The sequence below is a fragment of the Melanotaenia boesemani genome, chromosome 22 (genome assembly GCF_017639745.1).
Source record: "Melanotaenia boesemani isolate fMelBoe1 chromosome 22, fMelBoe1.pri, whole genome shotgun sequence".
Lineage (NCBI taxonomy): Eukaryota > Metazoa > Chordata > Actinopteri > Atheriniformes > Melanotaeniidae > Melanotaenia > Melanotaenia boesemani.
This window is the reverse complement of record NC_055703.1, coordinates 19,743,104-19,756,046: the sequence shown is the minus strand read 5'-3', so window position 1 is coordinate 19,756,046 and position 12,943 is coordinate 19,743,104. Positions and strand designations below refer to the sequence as shown.

At 37.3% G+C, this 12,943-nt stretch overlaps 1 protein-coding gene across 1 annotated transcript in view; it reads right to left on the bottom strand.

Annotated features, from left to right (window-relative positions):
• LOC121634256 (disks large-associated protein 2-like) overlaps window positions 1-12,943 on the bottom strand; it is a 96,639-nt gene that overhangs the window by 23,266 nt on the left and 60,430 nt on the right. The gene's annotated exons all lie outside the window — the stretch shown is intronic.

The following is a 12,943-nucleotide window of genomic DNA, read 5'->3' as shown; positions in this document are numbered from 1 at the left end:
GATTTACAAAATTTTAAAAGCACTTTTGTGAAGCACTTTTCTTAAATGAGCACGCTTTTCATAGCCACATACATATATACATACAGTGGTGACGCCCCCATGAATACAAGGTGAGTTTACCTATTATGTATGATTATCACAGTAAACCAAGTAAACCAAATCAATGGTTCAAAACTATTTTAAACAAAACTTTCATCTCCTCTGACCTTGTGAAGAAAAAGTGTAGTTATCATTCTAAGTTTACTTCAGATTACAAAAGGTGTAGTAACTTTCCAAATAACCCCACTATCAGCAGCTAGTGAATAAACTTACATTTTCTCTATGTCCTTTACCTTTTACAGCTACCTTTGTCTTGATACAACAACAAAAAAAAGAAAAGAAAAGAATACAAAAGGGTTAAATAAAAGAAGACTGAATGTTTGATATAATTTTCTAAGTAATGTTGTTTTTACTCTAGTGTTCACATGGCCAGGTTTTAATGTTCCTTTTTAGAAAATCTGCACATTTGATTTGTCAAAATTTACATTTTCTTTTCTTTTCTTTCTTTTTTTTTGTAATGGTAGTTATTTAACAAATGTCCTCCACTCCCCAAAATATTTAGTATTTTTTAGGCTTTTCAGTGTTGAGCACCTTTGGTATGTTACTTCGAACCCAATACAGCTATTGGGACCTGTGTTTTTGCTACAAGATGGCTCTGATAGTAGATAATGAACTTTTAAAAAATATATATTTAACTCCCGCACCAACAGGTATTGAACTCTATTGTGTTTTTTTAAGTTGTACTTAAAAGCTGTTGTCATGAAATGACTTTACAGAGCCTTAATATTGCTATGACTCAACATATTTTTTCTTATTCAGAGAATTGGGATTATGAATATGCAAAAAAAGCACCGCCCACATGTACACCCACCAGCAGATCACATGGCCAGCCATCTAAGCTAAGCAGCTGCTGTTTCTAGTATGTAGTAGTTAGTTGAGAATGTTAGTGATCCCCAAATAAAAAGGAGAATTATACCAAGTGAAATACAGCAATCTTAAGCATTCAAGAAATACTCTGCTCTTAGCTCTAGCTACTGAGGGTTGACATGCATTGATAGACTGCATAAGTGCAGGAATTTGAAACTAGAGGCCAAAGAGAAAACACCATGAAAAATTTAAAAAATAAAAGGCAAAACACATACCCACTTGTACTCATGATATTTTCCCAGGACAACTGGTTAGATAAGCATTAGACTTTATAATTAGTTTTGTTAGTTATAATTAGTAGTTTTAAGGTCAGATCTGTAAAGCAGCTGGTCCAAAAATGACGACCTTATTAGTATATTTTGATGGGACAATGTGATATCTCCATATAAACTAAATCCAGTTCTGTTGTAGTTTTTGAAGGCTTACAGAATTTGCTAACACAGTCATGAACAGAACATGCCAGGCTTGCCTTCAACCTTGCTTAAAGTATGTTCTCCCTTGCTTCTGCTTTCTTTAACTACCTTGTGCTAGCTTAAGGTTTTATTGTTTCTTTGTAGGGATGTAATTTAGCTGTTTAGCCCCACCCAACAAGAAGTCAGGATTGGCTCCTCAAATATTCTGTGTGGGACTTAGAACCTGTCAGATCACGCCTTTCTGACATGCCACTGATGCCCATCTGAACAGGCAATGGCAGTAGTCAGATTCAAAGTGGTGTGGGTGTGTTTCTAACCACACTGTTTTCAGTGAGTTCATTCAAGGATGCTGTCTTGGTGTGTGTACACACACGGTTTCTGTGCTGAGCCACATGTGCCTAATTTTAGTATTTTACCAAAGAGGAACAGCAGCAGTTTAATGAGGATGTCTTTTCAACACCAATAAAGCAGGACAGCCATGAAAAGGTTTATTTTATCTTTCATGGGAGGGAGACATTAACATTTTAACATTTATCTACTTATCTGCAGCCATGTATTAAACAATAAATGTAATACCTTACACGTTTAGATTTAACACTAGAAGTCCCAGGAATTTTGATGTCTCCCTAAAGTCCCAGAGAAGGGTCGAAAGACCTTTAGTCCAAACTGACGACTCTGCTGGCAAAAATTAGCATCTCTTCATTTGTAAATGCAGCCATTACCTGAGGAATGCACCCATTGCATCCAGCCCCTCCTTGTTACCTTGAAACGTCTGGTAAATTCTGTGGCAGTGGGGGATGGTGGGCTGAGGGGGATAAATAGTAGCTAGCTTCACCTCGAACAAATAGAAGGAAGCAAAATGCAGAGGCGGCTTACAACTCAGCAGGCATTGGACCTGATCCTCAGCGATACAAACCCTTGTGACTCAGATGGAGAAGAGATACAAATTCAGCTGGATTCGGACTCTGACTCTGAGCAGTCTTCAGGTAAGATTTGAAACTATTATTGAACTTTTTGGTATGACAAATTTCTTTCTTTCTGCTTTGTCCTGTACTGTGAGTTGCAACACTGGAATTTCTCCATTTTGGTACAAATAAAGGATTTTTTTAATCTTATTTCCAAAACATCCTATTTTCGTCCTCTGAAATTGTGAAATTGTTTACCTTGCAGATGATGAGACTGCTCCACTGCCAGAAAAGAGGGCTCGGTTGGGAAGTGAGAGGACAGAGATGGCTAAAGATGGCACAGTGTGGCATGAAGAACAGCTGGGGACATGTCTCAATTTCACCCCAATAGAACCATACGGCACAGATGGAGAGCCAACTGCTAAGGCCAGAAGAAGTATCCGGACTCGTCTTCAAAGCTTCTTCTGTTTTATAACACTTGAAATGCTTCGTAGCATTCAAGAATGGACCATTCAGCATGCACGGCAAAAGGAGCAGGCAGATTGGTTCATGAACCTCCCAGAACTAATGGCATTTATTGCAATTATTATCTTGCGGGGGGTGAAGAAAGTTCCATCACTACGTGACAATTGGTCAGCAGAGCTGGGAAACCCACGAATCATTGCTACTATGGCCCGAAAGCGCTTCCAAAACATCATGCAACACCTACGCTTTGATAACATGTTCACACGCAGTGAGCGAGTGGAGACAAATAAGTTTGCTGCAATTTCTAATCTGTGGGAATCTTTTGTCAATAACTGCATCAGATCTTATAACCCTGGTCGACACATCACTATTGATGAACAGCTTTTCCCGACAAAGACTCGCTGCAGTTTTCTGCAGTACATTGCAACAAAACCGGACAAATTTGGCATTAAGTTTTGGCTGGCTTGTGACTTGAAATCAAAGTACATTTGCAATATCCTGCCATATCTTGGCAAGGACCCCAGTCGTCCCAGTGGAGAGAGACTCTCTGAGAGTGTAGTGATGAGGCTGATGGAGCCGTTCATGGATAAGGGCAGAACTGTAACAACAGACAATTTTTTTACATCGCTGTCCCTTGCGCAACGACTGCTTAGCCGGAAAACCACCATCCTTGGCACAGTCAACAAGATTCGCCGGGAAATTCCTCAGTCAACTAGACTGAAGGACCACACTAAATTCACCACTCGAGTGTTTTCCACCACTGGTGCAACACTCACAGTATATGCGCCGAAACGGAAAAAGACTGTCTATCTTCTCAGCAGCATGCACAATGTGGTTGAGACTGAGAATACCACCAAAAGGAAGCCAAACACTGTCACACAATACAACACCACAAAGTGTGGTGTGGATGTGATGGACCAGATGGTGCGGGAGTACAGCGTGCGTGCAGGAACACGGAGATGGCCAGTCGCCGTGTTCTACAACATGATCGACATGGCGGCACGGAACGCTCATGTTCTTCATAAGGAATGCACCGGAGTGCAGGAGAGAAGAGTGGACTTCCTGGTTGAGCTCGCGAAAGAGTTGGCCAACTCTCATGTGAGTCAGAAGAAGGCACATAAGGAGCAACTGCTTCAGCAGCAACCTCCCACACCTAGCCCTGGGAAAAGGGCAAAATGTCAGGTCAACCATCGATGCAAGAACAATTGCGCAACTGTAAGATGTGTTGACTGCTACAAATACACATGTGGCAAATGCAGGATGGAGATACCATGGAAGTGCCAAGCATGTTTGGACTTAGCACAGACGGACTGCTGAAAGAGCAGAAAAGCCATTCACACAAGGGCATGCCACTGTAGCCTTGTGTAAATATTTGTGAAATTGTTTCATTACTTGCATTATTTTAACTGTTTTGTTGTTTTTTTTATGACAAAAATAAAAAGCATTGGAAAAAATTCACAGTTGTTCTTTTATATCTTTGTCATGTTGACATTTATGCCCTCTTGACTTAGACACTAATGCTTCTGGACATTTTACTCACAGACCCTGCCTGTACCACCACAATCAAAAAATGTTCATTTTAAATATTCAAAATTGTTCATTGCTTGGGCTTTTTGGACATAAGGTACATGAACATTGGGTTAGAAAGTTTGAAAAATTGGTAAAAAATTCTGAAAAATTTGTATTTTTTCATTTGTATGAAAAGAGGAGAGCTGGACCTTTTAAAGTGATTTTTTAAAAAAATATGAATTCATCATTTTGTCATATCATTCTAAATTGTTTGCTTTTTTATTGAAGGCCCACAATGATTATCTTTTTTTTTTTCTTCTAAAAGCACACAAATGTGTCGAGGAGGTATATATCATATATCATATCAAATATATTTTTAATTATTTGAAATATACTAGAATGCAGGAAAACCTTTCTGAATCTGTTTGAGGTCTACTCCAATCTCATACTCAGGGGACCAAGCAGTGTCTCAAGCCAAGCTTTGGGCAAAAGTTGACAGTCCAGTTTCAAGAGTCTACAGTGTCTCCCCTAAGTATGCGCCCTCCTGGGGTGTGCCAGTAATTGACTCGTCTACAAACAAAAGAAGCTGTTCGCAGCTTAAGACAGGATTTTAGCTAAAATCCTACTGGTCAATCGACCCATCTCTGGGTTGTAAAGGTAGAAAGGTCAATTGACCCCTCTCTGGGACTTCTAGTGTTAAAGTCCTCTCCTTTAATGGAACTATCCATGAAAGCAATCTAACAAACCAAAGAATTTAAAAGGTATTTTGATACATTAATGAGTAAAAATTTAATCTCCAAGCTCCACTGATTTGTGACCTGAGACTCAACTTTGACCTGGACTCAAACATTTTGAGACTCGATTCGGACTCTTTATTGTATTGTATTTTTTTCCATGTTCTCCTCTCTGTCTGATCTCCTGTCTGCAGTCTGTGTTGTCTGCTGTCATTTCCCTAGACATAACACTAACGTAGCAACACACGGACGCGTCCACAATGCACGCACAATCAACACAGCTGTTGCTGCATCACTGTAACGTTTGGTTATAAAAATGTAAAAAAAAAAGGAATCTATATAAAGCAGCAAACTGGAACGTCTGTAGAATAAATATCCAAGACGAAGGATCCACCACATCCACCTTAAAACACACCTGGAAAGGTTATTCACTGTGATATAAACGCTAATGTTAGCATCTATGTTAGCAACAAGCTTAGAGCCACAGCAGTGCAAATGTTAACTTGTTAATACTTTTGTGTTACTACTGTTTAAAAGTAATGTTTTCTGTACTTGTCTCACAGTTTCAATCACATTAAAAAATATTAAAACTTTCCTGATGCAATAGGGCAGGGATCACCAGCTGTGGACCTTTTGAGCCATTGCCCTGCAGATTTTTCATGTTTACCTGCTGAAATACACTTGAGTCAAATTATTAAAGGGTCATTAAGAGACTTGACCACAGTTAAAACCTGGAGGACAGTCGGTGTTCCCTGCACCATATTGGTGCAGCATATTGGCCCTCCTCTCTACATTCAGGCAAACAATACTATGAGCTGCATTATGGATTTGGGTTCACATTAAAAACTCTTGCATATAATATGTTAAGAGCACATTTACGATGTAAAATAAATTTCCATTTTCATCTACAAGTTTTCCAAATCCAGTATAAGCAAAGAAGCTGTCCAGAAGAGTGTGACAAAGCTTTAGTTTAAGCTAAAGATCAATGCTGTTATATAATGCGGGCAGATAAAGGGTGAGTACAGATTTTAAATTCTTTGGATATTATAATGCAGTTTTCTAAGCAGAACAGATGGCAGGCATTGCATGGCATCTCATTACAACTAAAGTGACTTGCAACTTGACTTGAGCCATAAAACGTGAGACTTGACTTGGACTTGAGGTTAAAGACTTGAGTCTTGCAAAATATCACTTGTGAAGACCTCTGGGTTGTAGCACATTTTTTTTTATTTTATTTTGGAGTGGAGGGGCGGCAAAGCCTGTCTTGTAGCATGCCGGGATGTTTAAACAGACATCCTGTGCTTTGTTTTTATTCCCCTCAGTTTACCCAAAGAAAATGTATACAATGGATAAAGCAAGAGGATGACTCACTAATACCAATGAATTTTAACAGAATCGTAATATTAAAACAATATTAAACATAGTAAAACAAACCAAATTAATCAATTTATGGATTCTACTTGGCGTCATGCATTTTAAAGTATGTTCCACTTATGCAGAAGAGATTTTAAATAGAATATTAATGCTTGTTCTTACTTTGTTAGAACAAAGAAAATACAAAAGAAAAAGTCCTGCTAAACTAACAATGAACAAGGCAAAAGTGCATATTTATTTAATTTTGTACTTTTGGTTTGTTTGCTCATTATTCAGGACTTCTGGATTTTAAATTTTCCACTAGATTCCATGTGAAAACAGATGAAAACATATAAATGTATCATATACAATACATGACATCTTTAATTTATCTTATTATTGAGTGAAATATGTGAATGAGTCAGACAAAATGTATGAAAAGTGGAAGTAACAACATACAGAAAAGAAGATAATAAAGCAGTTCCCTACCAGACCTACCGTACTCTCTACGCCCCCCAGCTAAGCTACGGATGCCTAAAAAAATAAAAAGAAAACAAACAAACCAACAAAAAGAAAAGGTGATAGCTTAGTAGAAAAATAAGGCATGTTAAAAGGAACAAAATAAGGCACTCTGCCTGGCCCATGTTGTGCATTTGTAATGTTAAGTGTGTAGACTCCAGAGAAGAAAATACTATTTATTGTATGCTGTTTGTCAGTGTTATCTTTAAATGCATTGTAAAGCTATGACCCCCATTTTATCATTTAGATTACCATAAACATAAACATCATAAACATTTTAATTGTTTTATATCAGTTTATGAAAAATACATAAGGCTAATAAAAAATGACAAAACACCACAATAAGCTATTTAAAAATAAAAGGAAAAACAATCACAGACCTTTTTTTTTTCCATTCAGTTAACAAAATAAGTATAGGCTAACAAAATGCAAGCTAAACAATGGTTATCAAAAGGAAGTTTTATAAGGTTGACAAGATCTGATTCACTTCACAATGCAGTCTGAGATCCCTGAAAATTTCAACATGAGCAGAGTAGCATGTTTCATTCAAGACACTGTAATTAAATGAGGGAGGAGAACACAGGGTCAGAAAAAGGTTTATATTCAAGCTGTATTACAGGTTTAGATGAGCTCAGATTCCATCCAAAAACCTTTGTCCAGATAAGTGGACCTCACAGAGTTAGAACAGTTGTTGCATCAAATCTCTGAATTACAACAAAATGTAAACAAAAACTAATGGGTTAATTACACATTGTAACAAAGTGGACACTGTAGACAGTTCAGAATTTTTTACAAATGATTATATATTTTTTTTACACAAAATATGATTGCATGGTTTAAAATAATGATAAATACCCTCTGTATTTTTTCTTTAAATTTATTTTCATATACAGTATATAACGTCAAAATAACATTTAGATCTAAATAGAGCTGTATCTTGCTACATTTCTACTTGCTTTAAGGGAAGGGTAGTTTCTTTGGGCTGAATAATGAAACAATACTAACACACTACATAATCCCTATTTATAGAATGGACAAGTTAACTGGTATCAACCAATAACCAGTTTACGTTTCGGTCTTCTTTAAATTTAGTACAATGTTAAGCTTTTGTACAGCATTTCCAATTGGGTCATCACAGGCCCTCTTTTGTTTTTCTTTTTTTTTTTTTCTTCTTCTGTTTTTTAATTAGCAAAATTCACTAAGTAAATTGGTAATGATGCAGATATGATTGTTCACTGGTTTTACACATGATGTCACAAATCATGCGGAAGCTACATGGAAGTAATTCCACCAATAAACTCAGAGATTCTAGTACACATATAAGCTATTATGGGAGAAAGAAAACAACTACTTTTGCCAGAAGCACTTAAGTAAAACTCTGCGTTGCCTGAGGCTCATGCAAGAAAAGAAAATGGCAACAACAACAAAAGAGTTTTAAATTAATTATGTCATTTTTGTAATAAGAGCCACCAATATTTTTTTTTTATTATTCCATTCCATTTCAGGCATTGAAGACTTGCATGAAGGCTTAATGTAAACATCTAATGTTGGTAATTGCACATTAAGATAACATACATTGAGAAACAAAGGACTTGCATAGAATGAATGAATGTAGATTGGAGACATCATGACTGGCCAGTCTACAGCACCTTTTAAATTAGTTTCCATTATTCCCCAAACAATGGGAAAAAGTAAATAAACAACTAGTGCAATCCCCTCTTAATCAGTCATTAAGCAAAGATATGAACAGATAATGACTATAGGCTAAATGTTGTCACAGTCATATGCCTTCTTTTATGATATAGTTATGTTTATCCAACCTTTGGCTGGCTTTTAGTGAAAAAAAATTTTTTGTGTCTGTAAAAACAACAAACAATTTAGAGGCTTTTAAAATTTCTTATATATTGCAATTATTATATTTTGGCAACAAAACCAACAGTGTCACAAAGAACATGTGTAACAGTTCATTTGTCTACATGTCCAAAATGTAGCAGTGTCACAATGAAGGCTCCTGTAAATACTTATTTGAGTTTTTTCTTTTTTTTTTTTAATGCTTAATTGTAAATATATCTTTGTCAATATTGAAATCTAACCACATTTTTTCAGTGGCTAACCCTAACCAACAACGACTGACTACAAAGTAGAAAAACAAAAAAGTTTTTGTGAACAGTGTTGGGTCTGTGATGTACTACAACTATCCACCTCCTACACTTGAATGCCTTGTAGTTTACGACAGTTTCATGTAATAACTAACATAGGCATGTTACAATATGAAAATTTGTACCATTGAAAATGTAATTTTCCTACAATTCTTTGAGAAGACAAATCAAAAGACAAATCATTGGATAATTTCACAAATGTGGAGCCTCTGTTGTGAAACTATGTTTTGCACAATAGACAAATGTATTTAACATTCTGGAGTGAAAATATGTTGCCAGTACATTTTACCTTATCCCTTTATATATGTTGTACCAAAACCTCATAAAAACTCAAGTTTAGAAGTTTTCAAAAGTACTCAGCAAGACATTCCATATCAAAGTCTCCCGCACAGACATTAGATCAAGGCGAGCTAATCGTTTAGCTAGGCTTTTAGCCTCAGGTTTAATGAGTTAAAAAATATGTGAAGTAAAATCCCAAATTAGATATTTATATATTTTGTGGCTTCAGTTTGAATGCTGATCTTACCTGCAGTATAACCTTTGTACGAATATCTTTACATAAATCCACTTTTTCTGTAAATATTGTCTTTTGGTCGTGCAAAAAGGGAAGAAGATCCACTCTCTTTTTAAAGTGTGAGATGATGCCTCACTTTATTAAGTCTTGAATGGTTCACATTTCAGTCAGGGCTCTGATACATACAGGCTTCCCTTGGTCCTGTGCTGCAGTGATCATCCAAAGGTAAATGCTGTCAAACTTGGGATATAGGTTGTTGGCCTCAGTTCCATGCGCCTCAGTATTAACTTTGGTACGCCATGTTGGTACAGTGACAGTGGAGGGGATGAGTAGAGGGAAATGGCAGTGGTTTAATGATCAACTATTATTTTATTAGCAAGAGACAAAATGTGTAATTGGCCAAATGTAGCCTATGATTGAGGGCTCCCTCCCATTAAGGGTTAACAGGAGCCCAGCTTAGCCATCACTAGTGAGGCGGTGTTGGTACATTCAGTGGTACTGTACTGCACCTCTGGGGACATGTCTGAGAGGTAGAGGCCCTCAGCGGCTCTGATTGTCTACTAATGGGGACCAGTGAATTTTTATTATATTTCGGAGATAATGAAGTGCCCCTAGACTAGAGAAATGTCACCATTAAAAATAAAAGACAATAGTAAAAATTCAGTGTTACATGATTTTACATTAAATAAAAATAAAATAAACTGTACGTGTATACTTAACAAAAATGTAAAATATTAAAGCACTTCCAGTCAACAGTGCACAAAAAGCAGCCTCATGAGGTGCCTGAAGAGAAAAAAAGCAACAGTTGGTGATAAACGTGATGAAAAAAGTAGAGACATGGAAACAGAAATGGAGATTGAAATCGGTGTCTGGTTCAGAACCACGTTAATACTAAAATCCCTCTCAGCGCCATAAGAACACAGTATTTTTTCGTAATTGCAAACAGTACAAGTATTGAATATAAGTTTCTCTATATACAAAATGGTACATTTATATAGTACATATACATAGTTTGAAAATGGATGTAGTTTGTGCAGGAATGAACTGAAGCCAATACATTCATACTTCATGATCACTGTGAATTCTTCCAGTTTTACCCTCCACGTACAGCTATACTTCACGATAAAAATTTGTTGTAAACAATTTTGTTTAGGGACTAAATGAAGTCCCGAGAGCCTTGTGACAGTGTAACCTCTACAGTGTTCCCGAGGATTAGAGTTACAAATTTGATAGGGGTTATATGGGTTGTTGCTAACCATCTCTAAGGTTTTTAAATCCCTACAGTCACAGTATGTATTTTAGATTTGTGATTATAATTTCACTACTCGGAACACTTTTGTTTGTTAGAGCTTTTCAAAAATGCCCTTTACATCTGTAATCTGCTACAAAATGAATGAAAGTTATGGCAAAGGAATGCTTTGATTAGAATAAGTAAATAATATATCAATATATTCTTAAATAATTTCTTTACCTTTATGCATTCATTACAAAACTAGGGCTTATAAAGTTATTCACAGTATTTTTTCCAGTAATATAGGTGCTTAATATGTTTCTACATGAGGAGAAACTGGAATGAACATGAGTCATTCAGATTCATGTGCAGAACCAGGCTGACGTGTCTCACTACACAATGGCTGATTACTAATTTTGTATCATTAAATACCCCTCAGATTAGTTTTTTTTTTTTTTTTCGTTTTTCTTTTTTTTTCCCCCTCTCTCTCTCTTCCTCTTAAGGTTGGGTATTTAGGACAGTGAGGGGTAGATGATGCTGCTCTTGTTGGCACTTGAGGATCTGAAATACCAGCCACTTATTCGCTCACACTTGTATGTCACCTCATTCTGATGTAAAACTAAATCTTCCTCTTTTATTTCATGGCTAAGCAAGACACTTGTTAAAAAATTTGCTTGGACAGTATTATAAACTGTTCAAGAAGTGACAGACTCTGTGTCTGCATAGAGTAAAGGGACATAACAGCATTGTCCAGCTTTTCTTGACAATGGCAGATTTTGGACCTGACCTTGCTGTCTATTTTTTACAGAATATGGAAAATGTGAATGCTTAGAATGACATAGACAGATATGACATGGGCCCACTTGTGTATTTCCTGCTCCAAAGTTCTAGACTGGCGCTTCTATGACCACCTGTGTGGCCACTTGTATCTCCCTGCTTCTGAGCCTTTTGCCTTTTGTTGATCTCCCATGGAAAGTCCTCTATTGGTAGTGGGCTGGCAGGGCTGCCTGACCCCTCTGGCGTGCTTTCAGGAGTCCCTTCTATAATTTCAATTCGAGGTGGGTCCATCAAATCCATGATACTGAATGGTGCTGGCTCCGGTTGGCACATCACTGACTTGTCCATTGTATTTTGCCGAACAGACCAGCTTGAGCCTGCTTGAATACCTATAGACACTCTGTCATCGGTTTGTGTAGTGCTGTCACTGCAAGGCTCCCGGCACAAAGTCCACATATTGTAGCACTGAGTAAAGTTGAAGAAGTTGCTGTTAAAAGTTTTTAATTCCCCACAGACATCTCTACGCAGCTCTGCTAGCTCGTAGCGCATGGCCGAGATTTCATCTTTCCACTGTAAATTAAAGGCAGCAACCATGTTAGCAGACTCTTTAAAGGCCTGAATGGCCTGAGGGACCGGTGGCTCAGAGGTGGCAATGGGTGAGGCAGTCGGGACCCTGTATGAAGGTGGGGATGCCGGTGGGACAGAGATTGCTGTTACAGTGGAGCTAGTACTGTGCTGGCTGCGAGCGGCAGCAGTCTCTCTTTCCAGCCTCTCAAGCTCCACATAGGCAGAAGAGCTAGCACCATCATCATCCTCTATCATGTCGTCATTTAGTAAAGATGTCCCATCCACAACATCATATCCCTCTGGAAGAAAAATGTGAGTATGCAAACAGAAGGACATTCATTGTGAAAGAACAGCTGGAGTTTGATTGATCTGATAAAGAGTCATATCTAGAAAAATAAGCACATATCTATGGAAAACTTACAGTATGTGAGCAAAAAAGACAAAAGATCTGATTCACTGATTTTCTGCAGCATGTTAAATGTGATAAACATCCACAATGACAGTTAAGTTGCTCCAATGTGAGTGTGACTGCACAAGAGTTGAACAAAAAGATGAATGTGCTTTGCTGGTGGAATTTAAATGCTTTATCGGCAAAATTCTTATTTAAAAGCAGCACAGTTCAAGAAATTGTATGCTTACTCCACCACACCTAATTCAAATGGATGGATCTCCTCAACAGCTTGTCATCTTGTTCTGCACAAGCCTGATAATAATCCATAATTTGAGTTAGGTGTATTCGAGCAGGGCAATGTAGAAAACTGTCCTGAGGACCAGGATTGGGGAACCACTATTTTACAGCTTTTAAAGAGGGTTAACTGTAAGTATTACTAA